This window comes from Magallana gigas, chromosome 2 (assembly GCF_963853765.1).
Source record: "Magallana gigas chromosome 2, xbMagGiga1.1, whole genome shotgun sequence".
NCBI classification, from domain to species: Eukaryota; Metazoa; Mollusca; class Bivalvia; order Ostreida; family Ostreidae; genus Magallana; species Magallana gigas.
The window spans coordinates 13,854,004-13,877,484 of record NC_088854.1 but is presented as its reverse complement, the minus strand read 5'-3'; the positions used below and the strand labels follow the sequence as shown (position 1 = coordinate 13,877,484).

General features: G+C 33.6%; 1 pseudogene; it reads right to left on the bottom strand.

Moving 5' to 3' along the window:
* Positions 1-23,481, bottom strand: part of LOC105330801 (epidermal growth factor receptor-like) — a 67,062-nt pseudogene that overhangs the window by 5,408 nt on the left and 38,173 nt on the right.

Below are 23,481 nucleotides of genomic sequence, written 5' to 3'. Positions count from 1 at the left end.
CATGGTCCGATTTTATATCAAATTTTTTGTACACTTTAAAACGATGGTTTTGCTAAGTATGTGTATAATAGCAGACATTGCGGTAGTTTTCCCGGTCAATTAAGCCATAGTTCAATGAAAAAAAAATTATAGGTTTTTTTCTTCAAAACACACGTCATATAAAGGGTATAGCGTTATTTTGCCTCATTTTAAAATTCGCCCCTGAAGTCGAGGCGGGGATGATTGTATTACGACTTTGACACAAGTGTTAATGTGAGTTCTGGCTAAACAAAATAAGATTGGTTTGTATGGAAAATTATTTGATACTGTAGTAGCCAAAAAATTAGACCATGCGGCTTTAAACAGGTGGTATGTACATGTATTGTTATGACGATTAACACAAGTAATGTTAAGTACATTCAATCGGCCACATTTAACTATATATCTTTCTCATAATTAAATAATATTATATCTACTCTCTATACCGGGACCTTATTATTAGGTAGAGGGTATACATTTTTTATTATGAAAGAAATGTATAACGTCTGTGCCTGTAATTTATCTGTATCTACCTCACTGAGAGCAAACCGTCAATATGGTCAAATGATGGTCTCTTTTCTGTCATTCATCAAGTTATTATGCTTCCTTTCAGAGCCTTGTTCCATTTTTATCAAACCATTTTTACAAAACTATATGGACACAAGATTTTAAAGGGGTTTGTAAATCACATGCACGTGATGTTTTAAACTTTTCTCTTTAAAATTCTTTTTTTTTCATTTGGAAAAAAGGTTTTAAAAACGTCAGGTGCCTGTGTTATATTAAAACAATAAAATGCTTTCTTTGGTGATTCATGGGGGATATGAAGGTGGAGACATAGCAGAAATATGTAAATTTTTCTGCAATAATCGATACCTTCATAACCCACATGAATGGTCAAAGAAGCATTTTATTGTTTATATTTACATTTTTTTTAAACAAATTAATAAATTGATTGTAAAAAGTAAATAAAATGCCCAAAATGACTGTTAATATACATCAGTACGTTAGCTAAAAGAAACACCGAAATCGTCTACGTGATTATATTCCGTGCAGTCTGTGATTTTTCTTAGGTCGCTGCATAGTTTTTGACCAAATGATAAACGGGGCGTGTAGATTTCGTTCTTGTTGTTTTTATTATATAGCATTTAAAGTTATTCTACATTGATATATAAATATAATATACTTAAAGGGTACCTGCAGTGCCGGTCAATTTTTGATATAATGGAGATCTATGTGTAAAAACATCATCCTGAAAATTTTACAGCGATCGCATAAGTAGTTTTTGAGATATTTGGGGAAAACCCGATTTCACACCTGAACGAGTTTTGAATCAAGCCGATTTGGCGCGAGATGAACTGTGACGTCACGGGGTCAACGCCGCTGCATGAGAAACAGGAATATCGTATGAAAACTGTTCGTTTTCTTGCATTGTTTTATCGATATATGAACATTTTTTTTCTGTTAATTTATTTCCTTATCAACCCTGGATGACTAATTATACTGTTGTTTGAGTTTAAACCCGTAATTTATGGAACAAAAATGCCGAATTTGGACAATTGTTTGCTTCATGATTTTCGTCAAATGTGTAACACATTTTACATATAAATGCACACCATATGTAGCAAAATGACAATTAATCAAAGCATTATTGTTATAAGAAACATATTTTGTTAATATTGTCATTCTTTCGATTGATTTTTCAGTGACATTATTAACTGTTAAATAATATTCATTTGATAAATACGTAATGATATTTCGTAAAAGGTAACTCGGGGTTTATTTCTCATAAAAGGCATAAAAATACAAATGATGTCACCCGGTTATTCAATAATATTGACATCGGACCAATAACAATCAAAATAGTATGCATTCTTTAAAGGCCGGGGACCAGGTATAAATAGCAGCCAATCACAAAATGAATGGGAAATTCAATTTTTTCTGCAGCTTTCATATCAGAGAGGTTAATTTGAAAATATATGCATTATATGGGAGTAATAAATTCTACTTTTTGGTGTGGAAATTGCCACCATGACACTCTACAATGGCTGTTAAAATTGTGCCTAACTAAAATTTATTAAAAGAGTATTAAGCTCATAAAGTTCTGAAGCAGCTCAAAATTTTGAAATCCAGAATAGTGATTGACATTGTAGGTGGAGTTAGCTTGTGTTTGTTTACACAGGAAGTGGCTGAAGCCATGTGCTCTGTAAGAGCTAAACAGAATGACTCATCTCACTGTTAATCTAATATATATTATTAATTTTACATACCCGTTGATTGAAAATCTTTCACAAAACACTACTAAAGTTCATGAAATTTATTAAAACATCAAAACTGTTATCACTCCCACATATGTCCCAGATATGGCTGATCATTTAAATTTGGTAACCAAGTTCTCACTAAGTCTACAACACATTTTGGCATTATATCCCGTCTGTGGTAGATGTAATGTCTATGACGCGGGTCCCTCTGCAGAGCTCTCCTTTTCCGATCTAAATACCTCGGATCTCTCCATACATTCCTGTGCAACAACATTGTCCAAAAACGTTTGTATTTGTCTTTTCGGCGGTGTGAATTGCTCCTGTTTGGCTGTTCACATTCAACTAACCACCAAAGTTGTCTGTTGGTCTCGAGAGTGATACAGGGACGACACAAACAATGTTGACATTCTTCAGCCTCCTGATCCTGATTTATCACATACTCCTCAAAATGTGGGTCACTTTCTTCAGTGTCCTGTAATGCCTGGCAATTACTTCTGTTTTCCTCAATAGGAACTTCATTAAATTCCCAGTCATTATGCGCAAACAGCTGACGAATGGTTTCTCTTTGCGTTTCTGATACTTCTATTGCTAACACAGACATTTCTTCTGACATTTGCTGATTTCCCTCCATTTTCACACTGGCCCAAATCCCAACACAGGATGAATGTGGGCATAGAAAGGGGCATTCAAATATGATTGATTGTTATCAAATTCAAATTTTAAAAGTTCTTATATGTTTTTTTGTCTCGAATTGAAAGTGTTCTTATATTTTTTTTTTTACAAATTTGAAACCCATATCTACTTAGATATCATATACAGTTATATTTGTATTATCCCTAAGGAGCCTCTGATCATCCTCTAAAAGCCTGATTATGTCACCTAGCTATAGATGATCATAGATCAGGAGTTTTGGCGGGGTTCTGCTAAATGGTACTAGGATCAAGTTTCAGGTTTTAACCATTATTGTTTCAGGGGTGTCAAATTATCTGATGAAGTAAGAATGATCATAATTTATACCGTTAAATTTTTACTTATCAGCGATGCAACACAATGCAGAAATAATAGGATTTTACTTGTCTTTCATGTTTATAACACTTTTTACAAATTTCTCTTATTCAAATGATAATTTCAAATTAATAATTTTATGAACACCCAGAACCCCCTTCAGAAATAGCATACTCCAGTCATGAAACAAAAGCCTATGTACCATTTTAACAATCCTGTAATTATGGCAAGTCCGGTTAAAAAGAGAAAAAGAAATCCCAATTTTAGAATTGAGTTTGCAGGAGATGATGGACAAAAACGAAATGTGCTTGAAAGTTTTCAAAGAATCAGGAGTGAACTAAGTTCAAAACTTGACAAACCTGTCGGAAATTTACAGGTTATTGAAACTCTGTTTCAACTGTGGTCTAACAAGACAAAGGAGTCTGAAAATGAGCTTGCCGAAAAGGAAAAACCGAGTGTACCAAGTACGTATATAAAGGTACAGAAAAAAGATGTAAATCAAAGAATTTTTCTTTGTGCTGAGGAGTCTATAAAACGACTTGTAGAGGTGGCTGAGCACCATGGAAGTAGCTGTAAAAAACACCTGAAAGTGAAAAAAATACACCAGAAAGGCCACGTTGTTACCACACATTTTTTCTGTGATGAGCAAAATGATCACAGCTTTCTTTGGTCATCCTCTCCATATTTACCAAATAAGGAATACTTAGTTAACAACAGAGTTAAACATGGATTCACATGTAGTGGTATGCTGCCATCACATTATGTTCGATTTACTGAAGGAGCTGGAATTGGAAAGATTTCCAAACAAAGTAGACAAAAATTTTTCAATGAAATGAAAGAACATATACAAAGGGAATATGATGATTCAACACATACAGCAACACTAGAGGAAGTGGCTGCCTATGAAAATGAAGAACTTGGAACCATCAACATTATGTCAGATGCCAGGCATGGATGGAGAAAAAATGCCAAAGACACAAGTGTTGTGGCAATTGGAGAAAAGTCTCACAAAGTACTGTCATGTCAGCATGTGACCAAATCCGATGATGTTATATCACAGAGACATGAAAAGCTGGGAACAGAAAAAATATACCGACATCTTAAAGATCAAGAGGTCAACATCGGAGTCCATGCTCATGACAGAAATTTGTCAATTAACAAATTTATTCGTGAGGAGTGCGACTCAGAGAGCCAAAATGACACATGGCATGCTGTAAAGTCCATGAAAGCAGCTCTGAAAAAAATTTCGTCTGGACCAGCTTATTTAAATGGAAAAACCTGGTCATCCCAATTAGATGACAAGGTTGAACCAATATCCACACATTTCCATTGGGCCATCAGAAACTGTGATGAAGACCCGGAAAAATTGAAATCTCTTCTTCTCAACATTGTTGAACATTACAAAAATAATCATCAAGCTTGTCATGGATCATCAAGGTGCAAAAAAGACCCTAATTATGAAATTTCTAGAAAAGTTATAACAGATCCAAGAGCTGAGAAATTGTTGTTAGGTGTCATAAAAAATTCTGTTATATTTAAGCATCCTCATGATTACAGACTTTGTAAGGATACATTTTACGTAGAAAGTTTTAATAATGTTGTAAATGTTTACCAAGATAAAAGAATATCATTTTCAGATGCCCAGTATAATGCTAGAACAAACTTAGCAGTCTGTCACTGGAATGAAAATGTTGAAAGAGAATTTACTTCAATTTGGAAACCAAATCACAGAATGCCACGAAGTGTTAAAGGAAAGAAAAACTACAAAAAATGCACATTCATTTTTCGGGAAAATATTTGGAAAAGATATGTAAAATCTGCTTTTAGAAAAAGAAATAGAATTCATAATAGGTAACAGTTTACAGTCTACAGGCTGCTAAAATAGAGTTTCCTATGTGTATATACAGAATAAATTGCAATATGAAATACTCTAATTGAGTCTTCTTGCACTGTGTTTAGATCGGGTTTTCCCCAGTGTATAAACAAAGCTGACTCAGCCGCATGCAATGTTTACTCTTATCAGCATCACTGACAGTGATGGAGGTAGCCCCGCCTTTTTGCCCTTATAGGCTTAATTGTCTACCAGGTGGCAGAAAATCTAGGTCGACCCCGGCCTTTAACAAACAAACACGGGATTATAAACGGATCAAGGCGAAAGTCCAAGATGGCTGCATGATTAAATCTGTCTCGTATTCTTTTAAAAATACATGTACGATAATGGAATTTACTTTTACATTTATTTACATCCTTTGTCAAAATGTTCCAGTTTATTTAGATTTCATAATGAATCGTTGTCAGTATTACAATTAAAGCTATACGGAGTTATAAAGCGTTAAATGCTGACCATAGCGCTTGAAAGAAAGTTGCACTTTATTCAATAAGAAATTATCAACCCGAAATAATTACTTATTCACATAAAAAAGGTTTCAATTGCTGAATTGTTAATTTGGTCATTATTTAAGTGATTAGATGAGTAACAATAAAGGCATTTACTTCGAACATTAGTTTTACTATTTAATAGTATCATGCACGATTCTTTAATCTCTGATTAACGGACTATACACATGTTTTAGCTGACGAATGCTTGATTTTACACAGTCTAATTTATTTTTCTGTTTAATCTTTTAACAATTGAGTAGCTTATTATACACAAATCAATTTACCAGTCTAGAGGTGTGAAACCCTCTCTTTGTTCACCAGACTCGTGTACCTTGTGCATACATACCCCAGATACACGTGTGTCTGAAAAGTGGCTTCGTTAGTTTACCTGTTTACCTGTGTCATTATCTCGGATCACTCGTGTGTGAAAGGATATTATGTAATCAAAAATGAATAATGAACATAAATTTGCCCATGTAAGCGTTTTAAAATATCGTATTCATCGGTAAAAAGGCGACGAGAATAATAAACTTTAAAATCCTTTAAAAATAAATCTGATTGTAATAAAATAATAACGGATACAAATTTCTAGATCTACAATACTTAAAATAGCAAAATACGTCAAAACATCAGACCTATATCAATCATTTTGGCTGAAAAATCGAATTTAATTTGTATAGCTTTGTAAGGAAATTTCCCTCGTGTTGACCTTGTGACGTCACTTCCGCTGAAGCCTCGTTATCGCCTAATTCTGTTTTCTCTTGATTAGATTTCCCAAAACAGGTAAAAATAGCCACTTTGAAGAGGCGTAACTCCGTTATTTTTGCACCGATTTCGATGCGGTTTTTGCATTAAATTTTGGTAAATAAACTCTTTAACATATGTTTCACATCGGCTGGGCTGCAGGTACCCTTTAATATAAAATTCAAATCATTACATCAGAAAGCAAAAAACAGAATGACAAAATTATACTCATGTCCAAAATGCACACAATTATCTATAAAATACAAGCTGCCATTCTATAGACTGGGTAAAATAGTTTGCCTCTGTTTATCAAACCGATTTGTAAAAAAACATCATGTTTATGATATTATTTCTTAATCAACGCTGCTCAAAACTATATATTGTCACACAGTAACTACCACGCTAATCTATTTTTAATGTATGACGTATATAAACAGGCGCGCAGTTTTCCTGATGTGCATGTTGCAGGGCCACACTGACCTTCACCTCGACGATAGATCACATAGACCCCCCCTCCCCCCTTATTATTTTCAACTTTTGTGCTTCAACTTTTTGTTTTGTCATACTAAAATCATTCCATGTTTGATAAAGTGATCGTAAGTAATGAAATGCATTTATGTTCTTGAATTTCAACTCTTGTGTAAGAAAACGTTAAACGTCCAACATTCAGCTGAGCTTATCTGCATAAATGCGATTACAGCGCGGGTATCACTGAAGTTTCATTTACATGCACATACGTCAAATTTAATTATAGCGACATTTTTATCAGTAAGTTAAAATGTTCTTAGTTATGAAGAAACATACTTGATATGTTTTATACAATTTATTGATTGCGACAATGATGTATCCTTAGTATATGAAATGTGTCAGAAGATTTTCCTTGAACCTATATTCTTGTGCAGATTGATATCAATTAACAAAAAGAAAATCATGATTTTCTGTTGATTAAAAAACGTTGATAACAAATTTTACCTCCGATAAAAGAAGTCATCCTTTCATGATTCATATGATTGCATTTTGATAATTGATGTATTAGTTTGACAATCAATACGAAAATGTGATTTAACCCAGTGATGGGAAACCCCTAAGCAGTGACTATACTGAGTTGATATACATCAACTCGTAAAAATGTACGCTATAAAGTAAATTCCTGCAATGATGGGCTAAGCAGCATCTGCACAGAGATACTTACTGAAATAACCAAGTAGCGACCAGGATCTCGGGCCATTTTGGCAAACTCTTCAGTTAGCTCAAAAAATGAGGGACGGCTGTCCGCATCCAACATCCAACCTGCAAAATTATTCGCGTGTCAAATACATGCTTCTAAAAAAATGCTGTAGGAAATTTCTTTAAGCATACCATAATGAATAACATATACATAAAAGAAAATCCAGAATCATGGTAATAATGATAATGAAGTGTAGATATAGGACGCTTACACTTGATCATAATCATGTAGACATCAATGGTACAGATAGAGGCCTGGGGGAGCCGCTCCCCTTTCTCCAGTAAATCAGGTACCGGGTACATCCCTCGCTCTCACATTCTCATACGGCCTTTGTCCGTATGTAAAGAGCTCCCAGACTGTTACCCCAAAACTCCAGACATCACTCTTGTGTGTGAAGAACCTCTGCTGAATGCATTCTAGGACCAGCCACTTAATGGGCATCTGATAAATAAAGTATTTGGTATCTTAATTTTTGTCACAATTCATTCAATTTAACCGTAAAATCATAGAAAAGCAGAGAGAGAGAGAGAGGGGTTTTGTTGCCATCAAACTGCTTTCTTTTAATTATTTTGCAAAGAATAAAGATATTTTAAAAGTGAAGTCTATAGATTGTCTTTTTTTCTGACAATGATGTCAGTTATTTGTAAGTGATTAGTCAGTGTCAGTAATTTAGAGAAGAACTTGTTCATCTGTTACCTTCCCTCCTGCTGCATGGTACTCATCCTCGTTGATGTCCAGTAACTTAGCCAGACCAAAGTCCGTGATCTTGATCTGGCCCGGACTCTGGACCAGCACGTTTCTGGCTGCCAAGTCCCTGTGGACAATGCCCCTCTCCTCTAAATATGCCATGCCCTGTAATTATACACATAAGTTTGAACTATTTTGACTGGGTACATTCATACATAAAGGAACAAACCATGAGTCAAATGAAACCCTACAATGGGCAAGAGTACTCTGTAGTAACATGTTATATGCATTACATCAATCTATCTATTCAGATAGATACACACTACCAGAATACGGATACAGCAGGGATTTTTTACTGAGGCCATCATACGAGCCTCCTGCAGCAGCTCCTTGTTCTGACACAGTGATGTACTGTCTGACAAAACTTTAATGGCGACAGGGATTTTCACGTTCTCATCCTGAGGAATCCAAAAGCCCTACAAGGTCAAATAAAAGCATACAAGATCAAATATTGTCCCAACTCTCTGTGTGATTATAACCTAAGGTAATCATGAAATTTTCAGTAACTAGAAAAATCAACAAAGTTTTGATGATAAATCAAACAGTTCTTGCCCTATACCTTGTACACAGTGCCAAATGCTCCTGAGCCAATAATCCCGCCTCTTTGTAGCTCGGACTGCTTTATAAGGCGGATACTAGACATGTCTGGTTTGGCATTGGTTGGAGTCAATGGTTGCTGTAATCATGTCAAACAATGTTAATAATTCTACATTGTAACCAGATTACCAGTAAAAACTAAATGTGTCAGACTGACATATATGCTCTGTAAATGGCTAAATTAAATATTTTGCATTCTGAGAACACTTCATCAGAGAGCTAAAAATGAACCAGAAATTTTACCTCATCTTCATATCCTGTCATCTTGGCTGTGAGGATTGCGGTTTTCTCCTGAGCCTTTGCTCTCTGACACCAGCAATATCCAAAGAGAACAAGAGCCGCTGCCAGCAGGACCACCCCACCAATAACAGAGCCCAGGATGATGCTGGTCTTCCTGCAAGTAAAACCAATGAAGTAAATTTACAAGTGAGCTATCACGTGACAAGGGCCATCGAAAACCAGAAACACGTCATATCCTTTGCCGGTGCCGATAACCCATTATCGAATTTCTTTCCGTGTACCAAACATGTTTTTGGAATCCATCATCGCTCCGCAGAACCTGCTTTTCAATATGTTAAAGCCATTCGCTGCGGAGATCTCTCAAAGGCTACAGCTATACAGGAATGAAGTAAATTTACACCAATGAAGTAAATTTACAAGTGAGCTGTCACGTAACATGGGCCATGGCGCTTGTATTTAAGTTGGCTCTCGTCATTTTGACAATTTTGTGAAGTTCTAGGCTAGATTGGACTTTCTCTGTCTGGAATTTCCATCCCCAACAATCGGCAACACTCAGTAAGTGTGATTCTTGAGGTTTTTTTGCGATTTTTCGTAATTTGTAAATATACCTGTATACTTCTGTGAATACCTGCTCAAGTACCGTCACGGTGAGTGACCACTCTTCAGTTATCAACTTGACAAGGTACCGTTAGCTTTTGTACGTGTATATAGATACTCTGTAAATAACTGTACATAATGGCCACTGGTATGCTAAAACCAGTCTATTTGAGAAACTCTGATATAGTTCAAGGTTCAAACCCTGTTACAGACTATGAACTTCTTGAATCCGTCTTGAACTGCACAAGTGAAATCAAGTGTATTCAAAGAGACCGAGGTATTTGGAGAATTTATGTGAACACTACCCAAAGTAGAGATAAACTACTAACCGAAGGTTTTGACTTTCGAAATACACATATCAATGTTTTGAAACAAATCCCTTCTCTGCGGGAACAAACTCGTCCTTAGAGGAAGTTCTGCGATTCACAATCAAGGGGGTACCATTGTCCGTAGACGATGGTGAAATCATCAAAATGCTGGATAGCTTCAAAGTTAGCCTTACAAGTCCAATTAAATATGAAAATATTAGACATTATACTACTCAGAAAATGACAAGCATCCTAAATGGGAACTGATTTGTGTTTGCCAAACCTCTACAAAATGGCCAATCACTCCCACGATCAGCATTTTGTGCAAGCATTAAATGTCTCATTTACCATAAAGGCCAGCCATCTAAAAAACGAAAACCCAAATGTACAAACTGTTGGGGAGAACACTGGCGGTCCCAGGGCAGTGAAAAAAAGCGGTGTCGCATTTGCCTTAAAGCAGAACATGAACCATGATCAGAGAAGTGAAAGGCTTTTGTCGAAAACCAGAAACACGTCATATTCTTTCCCATTATCGAATTTCTTTCCGTGTACCATACATGTCTTTGGAATCCATCTTGTTCTGCAGCACACGCTTTTCAATATATTAAAGCCATCTCTCGGAGATCTCTCAAAGGCTACAGCTATACAGGAAGCAGAAACTGCTCTAGACGCAAAAATGATTAGTAAAACAATCCAGATAAATGATGTATTGGTAAACAGGAAAAACTAATGGAAGAAATTGTGAATGCAAAGTATGATCAAGTTGAAGCTTTCCGAGAAATTCTGGACAAACAAGAACAATCAACACTCTTTGCTGAGAGTGTTTATAATGATTTCTGGGGAACAGGTCTAAACAAAGCCGGAACAGAACTTACCGATCACAGGAAATGGCCTGGACAGAATGTACTGGGGCAGATCTTTCGTAAGATCGTCAGTACGCGAAGGCCGGCGCCACCACGGAGATCCAAGTCTGTTCCTAGGAATCTACAGGCAGCCTCACAGCGTCATATTTCAGACATGTTGAGTTCGATTCGGAAATCCGACAAAAGAGCTGATAAGCAGCCGTCTACTATGCAAGACCACTCTCGGTCTCCGCGTAAATCTGTGCGGACCAATAGGCGCAAAAATGCGGGCTACAAAAACACCGATGGATCCTCTCTCGGAGAAAAACCGTTTGGTACGGACTATGATAGTGGTTAGTGCGCACTCTTAAACACTGTAGTCTGTGATCGACCCGGACATGATTTTAAGGACTGCGTATTGTAGACTGTATATTGTTAAACATACTTCAATTTGAACTGTTTTTTCATCTAGAGCGATAGCTTATTTCATACATGTAAAATTTTTAAATGGATAAGTTTGAAATTTTAACAGTTAATGCCCGAGGCCTGAACTCTGACGAAAAAAGAACTAAATTATATGCATGGTTACAGGATATTCAAACAGATATAATTTTTGTGCAAGAAACCCACTTTATAGAAAAAGATGTATTAAAATATGATGCTAGATGGTTAGGAAAATCGTATCATTGTTTTAGCGATTCAAAATTTAGTAGGGGTGTATCAATTCTTTTTAAAAAAGAATTAGATGTAGAATTAATAGACAAACATGGGTCTATAGATGGTAGACGACTGTTTTTGAAAGTAAAAATTAACGGCATTGAATTAACTCTTGTAAATGTATAAGCACCAAACTCTGCAAAATATAGAAATGATTTTTTTTATCAAGTTAAACAGTTTTTTACATAAAAGATGCGTAGTTGATCTTGATAATATAATAACGTGTTGTGATTTTAACTGTAAAACTAATAATCCACAAGATCAAAGTTCAAATAAGCTAAAAAAATTGTTTCTTCAGTAGAAAATTGTATGATATTTGGCATACAGAATATCCCGATTTGGATGGTTATACTTGGTGTAACGCAGATAATGTTCCTAGTAGCAGAATTGACTATACATTTGTGAGCAGAAATTTTATTTATGATTTTGAAAAAATTGCATTACGGAAAATTCCCGGAACAATTAATGGGAAGAGAATGTCTGATCATAGACTTCTGAAAACTTCTTTTAAAACAAATATTAACAAAAGGGGAAACAGTTATTGGAAGCTTAACAATTCATACTTACCTGACGAAAATTATCAAAAAGGTATTCAAACTTTGATTAAAGAAAACACTAATCCAATGGTAAAGTGGGAATCTTTCAAAGCAAGAGCTCATGAATTTTCTATAAACTTTGCAAAAAACTCAAAAGAAAGTATTAAACAAAGAATATTATTATTGGAAAAAGAAACAGACGACATCAAAAAATTAGAATTTCAGCATATTGATATGACTAAAAAACGCAATCTTGAGGCTGAATTGGATAAAATTTACTATATAAAATGTAAAGAAGCATTTGTAAGGTCAAGGTCTAAATGGATGTTAGAGGGAGAAAAATCCTCAAAATATTTTTTTAACTTAGAAAAAAGTAGACAAAAACAAAGTATAATCAAAAAACTAAAAAACTGACAACTGTACATTTAATAAAACAAATGACATTAGGGGCGTAATGTGCGATTTCTATGAAAAATTATACTCCTCGAACAAAGTTTCCGACAATTGCATTGATGAATATTTATCATCTGTAGAAATTTATAATGAACTTAGTGAGAATGATGCTAATTTTTGCGGGCTGTCATGAATTTAAAACTTAACAAATCTCTGGGTTTAGGTGGTCTAACTAATGAATTTTATCAATGCTTTTGGAAAGACTTAAAGGGACTTAGACACGATTTGAGATAAAAAAAAATATTTTTATTTTTTATGTATAAAATGATTTACTTGAGCATTTTAAATGATTGACCAAAATATTAAATGTTAAAGTCAAGTTACAAGCGAGATACATGGGTAAGAATTGGTTGTTATGTAAACAAAGCTCGAGTCTTATAGTTGTTTACAAAAAATGTAATGTAGAGAATAACCATTTCTTAGACAAAATGACATGCAAAAACAACTTAAACTAACTCAATATCTTAATAAATACTATTATCAACAAAAGAAAGATACATTGGATTGAAACTTACACCCATACAACACATATGTAAAAATAACAATATTCGAGCTTTGTTTACAAAACAAAGAACTATGAACTCTGTATCTTGCTTATAACTTGATATTTGACTTTCAAATTTTGACATAGCATTAAAAACTTATATATTTATTATTATAAACATTGAAAATGGAAAAATAAAATTTGAACATTTTAAGTCAAATCGTGTCCAAGTCCCTTTAAAGCAACTATTTCAAGATACACTAAAATGCATTTCTGAAAATGATCAAATGAGTTATTCATAGAGACTGGCAGTTATTTCCCTTATTTCTAAAAAAGGCGATCAAACCAACATTAAAAATTACAGACCAATTAGTTTGACTAATACAGATTATAAAATTATAGCTTTTGTATTTGCAAGAAGACTTCAAAAAGTGATTGATAACTTAATAAACGAAAATCAATCGGCGTACCTTAAAGGGAGGTATATTGGAGAAAACGCAAGAATAATTTTAGATTATTGCAAGGAAACAAATAATGAGGGAATTTTTCTTTTCCTAGATTTTGAAAAGGCTTTTGATTTGATAGAATGCAATTTCTTATTCAAAACACTAGAGAAATACAAATTCAAAAATAATTTTATAAAGTGAATGAAGATTCTGTACAATAGCCCAATATTTCAAATAAAAAATAATGGATGGATTTTTAAAACATGCTATATGTCCAGAGGAATAAGACAAGGATGTCCAATTTTGGCAATATTGTACTTATTTGTAGCCGATATTCTAGCTTTAAAAGTGAAAAACAATGATCAAATTCTAGGAATAAAACCAAGTAATTATAGTAAAGAGTTTAAACATATACAACATGCAGATGATCTGACATTGTTTTTAAGAAATAGGGAATCCCTAAAAGAGGCAATAAAGACTATAAAAGAATTTTCTTAACATGCAGGGTCTAAACTAAACATTGACAAAACAGAATGCATATTGACAGGTCGTTTAAAAAGTTGTAAAAATGATATTTTTGGAATAAAAATAAACACGTCATCCATTAAATGTTTAGGTATATATATTGGACATAATAAAGATGAATGCTATAAGAAAAATTGGATACATGAAAAAGCTATGTGAATCTTGGAAAAGGAGAAAACTCACAATTTCTGGTAAAACTGAAATTGTCAACACACTAGGTATAAGTATATTTATATACGAAGCATCAATCTTACCATTACCAAATGAAGATGTAATTAAAAAACTGTATGGTCATATTTTCAACTTCATATGGAATAATAAAGATAGAATTAAACGAAAAACAATAATTCGAAAAATAGAAGAAGGAGTGACAGGTATTGATGATGTTCTTTTTAAATTCCAAGCATTAAAAGCAGCTTAGATTCCAAGATTTTTGAGAAAAAAAGGTAGAAGTATTTTGGGTGAACACCTTGATCATCTATTAAAAAGTAACAACATAGATTTTGAATATATGTTGAAATTAAACTGTGTTAAGTTGGCTAACTTTGAAATGTTTAAAAACCTAACTGTTTTTTTATTTTTATGTATTTTAATCAATGTAAAAAAATTACAGAAATATCAAGTATGAATATAAACGATGTTTTACAAGAGCCTATATGGAATAATAGGCATTTTGTATTTGATGGAAAACCTATGTTCTTTAAGAATTGGATTAAAAGTAACATTCTGTATGTTAAAGACCTATTCTCTGATAATGGGTTTAAATCATTGTATGAAATTGGTGATGAAGTGTGCAGTAAAGCAAATATACTTTGTGAATATAAGATAAGTTCAGCCTTTAAGAATATTAGAAATATTGACGGAGTTCAGGCAAAATTTAAATCTGCACATGCAAGTCCTGCGGGGATTCTTTGTAGGGTATTATAGAAGAAGGGATTTACGTACATTTAATTTTAAAGCAATATGAGCTGTATTTCTTAGAATTTTATTTTGCTGCAAAAACCTTCTTGTATGATAAGTCCGCAGGTATATTAAACTTTTATGATACAGGGTAAATAAAATTTGAAAAAATCATTTGTTTTTGTCAGAGGAAAGATTTCTCTTCCAAGGAATATATAGCAGTTCAATTTTTGTACAGGACGACAATAATTCAATTTTGCTTCAATCAAGGCTTCTTAACAGCTTTTCCACAAAAATAAGGCTAACAGAAATTATAAACCATGATATTTTTGGTCATTTTAGTAGAAAATAACATTTTTGTGGGAAAAAAAATTCAGCATGAAAATTGCAGCTAATATTGCTTTAATTAGATTATGTCATTTTCACATCATTATAAAACCATAAATATTCTATTCATTATGAACACATGTAGAATTTTGCTTATATACTTCAGACTTACTTTTTATTGTCGTCTGCCTGTTGGGCTAATCTGGCTGCCACCTCTGGGTGGCTCTCATCAACACACAGAGTGGTGGTTTCCCCGTCAGATAACGGGTCCTTAATCGTGTAGGTCATGTCAGAAGGGCAGGTCTTGGTGCAATTAAACTGCCTACAACTAACGCCAGGATCAGTACAGTTGTTGTGATTATCAGTCCATGATGCTTTATCCAAGTACACCTTGAAGTTGTTGCAAGCGTTACACTGGGTTTTGGAGGGACCGTAACACCCCCCTTGGCACTCTTCATGACACTGCTGGCAATCCTTATTCTCATCGGGGTAAAACATGTTCAAGCAGGACAATCGGCAGGCACTGTCTTGCTCGACGTATTTACATTTTATGCAGTGAACATTACTTCCCTGAAAACACCCATCACACATCTCATCACAGGGGAAGCAAGCCTACAAAACAAAGCAAAGTTGTCATCAATCTGTAAAACAATGATGAAATCTCTAGAATCAGAGCTCCCCTGATCTACATGGTCCTCAACTTACCGAGCTGCCCATCAAGATTTCCGAACCAAGAAGGTGTATTGAAGTCTCCTTACTGATGTACATCACATAGTAGTTGTATGGACATCTATTGGCTGTACTATCCGATAAACACCTGAAGATGGTCTTGTTTAGTTCATCCTTTGTCTCTATTGCAAGGTCACATGTGTTACAACCACCTATTCCTACGATATCGGAGGGCCCAGTGCAGCTAAATGTAAGAAAAGAACAATATCTGTTTTACACTTTGCGAAACACCTAAGATATTATCTTTAATGTACTTGTTCATGTACATGAAAGCTATATAACATTAACATACGAATTATAAAGTATTAAATTGAAATCCAAAATATTGCATAACAGAAAAGTTCTATTTCTAAATATTGTTTTTTTACTTCACATACCCTTCTGCACATTTGTCACTGCAGGGAAGACAGATATTGTTCTCTTTGGCAAAGAACATCTCAGAACATTGGTTCAGACATGTGGTGGAATTATCTTGGCCTCTGATGGTGACATGTTTACACAATGTACAATTCCCAGGTCCCTGTGTACCAAGATTTACAGAAAGAATGACAAATCTCTGATATAAACAAACAATAGCTAAAGCAAAATATCTGCTAGACTTTATTCAAAGTTTTCATGATGCTTTTTTTCTTTTAATTGAGTCAAAATTACTTAAACATGTTCTTGCAACATAATTATTGAATAGTATAAGAGTTTATACTATCATGAAGCCTGGAAAAGCACAGATTTTTTTTTACAAATAAATTTCGCGTTTTCAGGGACTTAAGATGAAAATACATGATTTGAAGAAGTTAGTAGAGAAGTACAATCAATTCAAAATACCTCTCCATAACAGCTATCCAAACACTCCTCATCACAGAATTTGCATAGCTTGTTTCCTGCATTGTATAACATAGGGGCTCGCGTGCAGTCTTCTATACAAATATTGCTACTGTTGTCGATCTTGAAGGAACGACAATTCAAACATTTGTTGGCACCTTTTCCCCAGCAGCCTTCGTCTGAGCAACTTTGGTGACAAACATCTCCATCCCTTTCTGCACCAATGTAAAAAACTAGTTAGATTCAAGTTTCTCATGAGGCGGTCATACTTTATACATTCATAACTGTTAACAATAATGAAAATTATTTATAAAGACTTCAAAATTCAATTAAAAGATCTCTTTCATTTAAACTAAAATGAATTAAAGTGATCACAAATCTTATAAAAAAAACATTAAATAAATATATTTCTTGTTTCTTCAAAAGATGCATTAGTGTCATGCAGCATTCATATTAATAACAGGACAGATGGGAAATCTGCTAGGATTGTAAGGGCATCAAACTCATCTTATAGAAGCATTATTTTGATCCAATACGCATGATTTTCAAGTCCATGCCCAAAATGTACATGCTCTGAGATGAATTATAGATTGATTTTATTTTACCCAGAATTTTTAAATAGACTAATGGTACAAAAATGGAATTTGACATGTACAACACTTTGTTACCCACAAAATGACAATGAACACACAGTGTGGACATCAACAAGAACAGAGGACATGGTTACATACACATGGTCACATACAAAAAAGTACTATCAACTGAACAGCTAAATGGTTTTTAATCTTGGACACTTAATTTACACACATGTGTAATCTGCATTTACTTTTTTTAAGAACAGCTTCTCAAAAAAAATTTGCTAATTCCTATACAGTTGGCATTATTTTCTTTAAAATACACAGAATCTGATTTTTTAAAATTGATATATAATTAACATGAACCATTAGCAATGTGCCTTGTCAGAAATCATGCTAAACAAACCATTTATTAATGTCAAAACTATATCTGTTGGTTATATTACTAAAAGAATTCTACGGAATCAATCATTAGCTGTAATTTATTACTAGAGTTATAAAATTTATCAATCATCAAATTCTCATCTGTATATCATTTAAATTATATGTACAGCGGCCTATTTATCTCTCATCTAATTCAGTAAAAACACTGAACAGGGATAAATTGGAACATTTTTACTTTGTCATTTAGAGGACATGTTAATACTGCATATAAGACCCTAAATTTGTGCCTTAATTAACCCTGTACTGCTGGTACGATTTTTAATTGGCTTACTATTAGGACAAATTGTTAAAAATAAAACAGTGACTTACATTTAGGCATATGAAAGAATTTGACAATGTTGTGGGGAGAGGTATAAGGAGACAGTGACCCAGCAGTACTCCTTTCATTTTGTTTTACCAGTCAAACTTTACGATGAGCGATCAATGACCACATACCACATGGAAAATCATGCAAACAAACCCTGTCCCTCACAAAATCACAGCCAAACAAAAGCTCTGATAACCAGCCAGATGATTGTAATGGCAAAATGAACATTGTGAAAGGATAGATCAACCCATATGTCCATTTCAAATTTCCTAACTGACCTAAGTCTACAAAATTCCAAAACTTGAATTCAAAATTGAGCCTAGAAAAAAGGTCTTTTTTTCATATACAATTTCTAAAGTGTTCCAGATTTCAAATGCATTCTTTTTCACCTATTTTTTTCTTTTTCTTAAACATGCTTTATTTACAAAACAGTGTAATTAACACTTTTTTTCTTCCAAGAAGCATTTCAATACCTTTATAAGTATGCAATATTTTACTGCATGATTGAGGAATGCGTAAATTTATGATCACTCAATCTGACAAATTCTCAAACAAGATGAACATGTGCACATAAAAAAGTGTGAAAAAAATAATCATCAAAGAACACTACATACTGCAATCTTCAGGGGGCCGATTGTCCCTGCTCTGTACATAATCTTTGATTTTGAACCCTGGATCTTGGTTTTTTTGGACAGTAAGGAGTTGGGTAAAATCAGTGCCTTCTATAAAACACAGCGCCTTATTCCCAAACAGGCTTACTTTTCCATTTTTTATACTTCTTAGCGATATCAACTCCAGTGAATTAAGATTAGTCATAAACGCACTAAATGCATTCGATGCTCTAAAAATAGAAAAAAAAGCACGTCAATCATGCATTCTGAAGAAGGCCCACAAGATGAAGCACTTTGAAAAGACCCTTCATTTTCAGCAATTTGAATGAGTTGAGCCAATGAAAGTCATGACAGGACCAGCATGCACTCTGCGTTGTCATGCAGTCTGTTACGGAATGTGTAATGAAGTTCTTTGTGAACCTTCTTCGTGTAATGTATCACAATAAGCAAACGTCTCATTCTCTATACATGTATCCGCCAGGAGATCTGCTCTACCCATACATGAATAGATCTTAGTCCACATGAAAATCACGGCAGAATTCTTGTATGTATGTAAATATAATTTCTTAGTAATCAACATCTGTTTTCCATTAATTAGGTGTAGTAATAGGGGTAGGACGATCCACCGATGCATCACGGTATTTATTTTGATGATATTTGGATCTATACATTTACCATTAATACAACGATACCTAAGTAAGCGAACTTTTGTTTATTTTCCAAAAATATCCGAGCTTCATATATTGGCTATTTTTAGTCTGCGCGCCTAATATGAAAGTACAAAGATGGCGGTAAACCTCAAAAAGTGTCAAAACTGATAGGAAGCTAAATCTTGAGTGTGGACAACTTTTGGATTACTTGTTTATGAAAAAGTATTGTATATGAAACTAAAGTAATTTGTAAATTGTGCAACGCTCATTTTAAATACCGGTATATCAAAATAACTTTGGACATGCAGTAATACATCGACAGATTGAATAAATTTTTAACCCTTACTCATGTTTTCATTTAGTTGCTGCAATGTATCGTGATATGTATCGTATCGCATCTCATGTATCGTGATATATACCGAATCGGCTATGTACAGAATCGTCCCAGCCCTAACAAGTAAACATATTACCACACTGCATAAATGCCGAAGTTTACAATCATTCTGCAGTGACAAAAAGAAATGCTTCATAGCTACATGTTATACATTTAGCATTCTTCAAGATTTTTTTGTCCCAAAATGATACATACTACATTTGTCAGGTTGTTTATTATTCCCGACTACTACACTTTGCTTATCATAGTTGTGATTATGGACTTAAACATTACAGCCTCTACGTAACAAAGTTCAGGATTATAAAATATAACAATATGTCCTGCTCCAAATCTTTCTAATAACAAAAGATTGATTTCTGTCAAGTTAGATAGACCAGCAACCAAAAGGCCATACCCTGACGTCCTGTGAAAGAACAAATGACTTGTAGATAAAAGTAACAAAGCATATAGTACAAAAATTCTATATAACACAGCATCTGTAGGAAAAACACATTATCTGTGAAATAAAGAACAAACAAGATATCTGTGAGCCAATGCTCACTAGTGATACCCCGCTCTGATGTGAATATGCAAAATAAGCAAAGTCGACATTTAACAGAAAGCTGGCATCCGATTGGTACAGAAATATATTCCACAATATGGCATGCCAAAACAAATAGTGTGTTGAAATTTCAAGCATCTGCGATAAATAGTGGCTGAGAAATCTTTGACGGAAATTTGTTTGAAAATTTTGGCTAAAAATAAACAAAGTCGTCATTTAACAGGAAGTTGACGTCCGATTCATACAAAAATATATCCCACGATATGGCATGCCTTTACAAACACTGTAAAATTTTCAAGCATCTGCCAAAAATAGTTGCTGAGATAAATGCGACAGAAATTTTTGTTACGGACGGACGGACGGACAGACAGACAGACAGACAGATAGACAGACAGACAGACAGACAGACAGACAGACAGACAAGGGTAAAACAGTATACCCCCTCTCCTTCGGAGCGGGGGTATAATGAGAGAAATTATCATACTGCTTATAAATCATTAATACAATGTAATATGATGCCTGAACCAGAGCGTTGACCTGCACATTCAAAAAAGATTTCTCATTATCAAATAATCAGTAAGATAACAGATATATCATCATATAAATCATGAAGTTCATAATTGCAGGAAGCAGTGGAATGCTTATCTGCTTATTCCCATTCTCTCATTCATAATCAAGTTTTAATGAACATTGTTAAATGAATTACTATAAAATTAAAAGTTACAATTCTCATCTTGTGTGTGAAATACACAATATATGAATATTGTATACAATTGTGAGGAACTTTAGAAAAAATATAGTGGCTTAAAAGATCAGGTTAATCTTGTAATTGTTGAGAAGGTATAAGTCTTTGGTCGTAAACAAACGATATGTATATAACTAATTGAAAAGTAAAATCTAAATCAAAACAGAATTCACTTTAGGACAATTTAAATTAATATCTATTAATGTATTATTATTTTTTTCCTTGATGTTTTCTTTTTTTATATATTGTTTCAGTAATGCCAAATTAATCTGATAACTAATTGTTTTGAATACTTCAGATTACTATGAAAATTGTACATTGTATTCCGGGAAGGACAAAAGTCAATTTTTCTCCTTTATCCCCTTTCTGTTTGTCAGATATTTGTTTCATAAATAACAGTATGTCTTAATTTGTTCATTAAATTAAAACAGACATTTTTTTTATTCATCTATAGTCAATAAAATAGGAATTTTCATCAGACAGACACCAATATTGATCAGAAAACTTTCTTCAAAATCTGATGCCATTTTGTCCCACTTACATGTCTAGGTCGCGTCCATGAATAACTTGAAGGTTGGAGAGGAAGGACAGATCAGACATGGCCTGATTGCCCCCCTGAACCATCAGGTACCCCGTGATCTCCTTTACAGTTTTAAATACATTCAACTGCTCTCTTTTCAGACCCTCCAGATTTGTGTAGCTGTCTCTGCAAAGCAATACAAATTCTTTTAAAAGTCAGACAAATTACAATACGAAGGCATCCATTGCTTTTAATTAAAATCTAACAATATAATGTAAGTCTATTTTGTAAAGTCAACATCTATTCTCATTATTTAATTCATCAATATTCAAGTCAATTTGGTCTTATCATAGCATGTAAAAACATGGGTCATATCAGAATGAACTTTCTATGAATGTCTCTGACATGAACAACTGTAGTCACTGCATTTATATATACCAGGTACAGTAAAACTCATTAAGTACAAACACAGATATAGGCTAGCGAATTCTTGGATATAGCGAAGATTTTTTTAGTCCCCGGGAAAATTTTTATCAAATTTTTGTAAAATTTTACGGTTATAACGAATGTTGATATAACAAATTTACGGGTATAGCGAACTGATTTTGAATCCCATATAGGTGAATAATAATAAAATTTAACACTTTTATAACGAATTTCTTTTATAGTTTAAAAAAGTTTGTATTGCCATTTAACAAAATAGTTTAAATGAATTGATTTTCCTATCAATTATTTGACTCACAATCCGATTATTAAAGGTATCAAAGAAATGTATTTTTATTCCAAGCCTCAATTAGTAAAAATTATAGTATGGTGAAAGAAAATATGTATACAGTGAATTCGTTGTTATTATTACTTATTCGTTATACAGATATAACAAATTACGGAAATAACGAAGGAAATCCATTGGTCCCTAGGATTTCGCTATAACCAACTTTTACTGTACATGATTTCTTAAATGTGGAAAGTTGATAAATGTATAAAAGGTTTGCTTTAAAAAACTATTTTTGAAAATGACAAGTTTTCAAGGAGCTCAGTTTTATATTGTATGGATCAATTGATATAATTATTCCCCTATTTATAAAAGTTAATTATTCGATATATTTCCTGATCTACTGCAAAACAGACTGATTAGAGAGGTTGAGATTTCAAACGTGTACGAGTACGTGTACTAGGGGAATCACCTACATTCTTCGCGTATTACGTCATCAGTTTTGTGACGATGTTTCTACACGTTTTCTAAACTTGTAGACTGTTGTCTACACGTAAGTACAAACTTGTAACTTTTACAACAAACATAATCTAATTGATGGGTAAATATATTACATACCTCATACATTACATAGATTTTTAAACTTCATTTGCATGCAAATTGATAAGAAATTCACCATTAATTTAAAGTTAATTTAGTAAATTCATGTCAAAAACTGTCGAAATTTACGTACACGTTTATATCCTACAAGTTATGAAATCTCAACTGATGAATTAAAAAAACGTGTACCTGTACGTGTAATGATAACACACGTACGCGCACTCGTGCATGTTTTAAATCTCAACCTCTCTATTCCCTGCAAAATGGTGTGTCAGTTGGAAAACTACCTGATACACCTATTTGGAACACTTTGTAATTTCTGTTAACAGAGGATACGCTATGAAATATTCCGAATAAAATCTTGAATATTCATAATCATATAATTTGATTCTAGTTGCAATGTCCTTTTTTGACTGGCTATACTTATTCATCCTAATCATATAATATAACTTGCCTACGTCACAATATGATGCACATGCAATT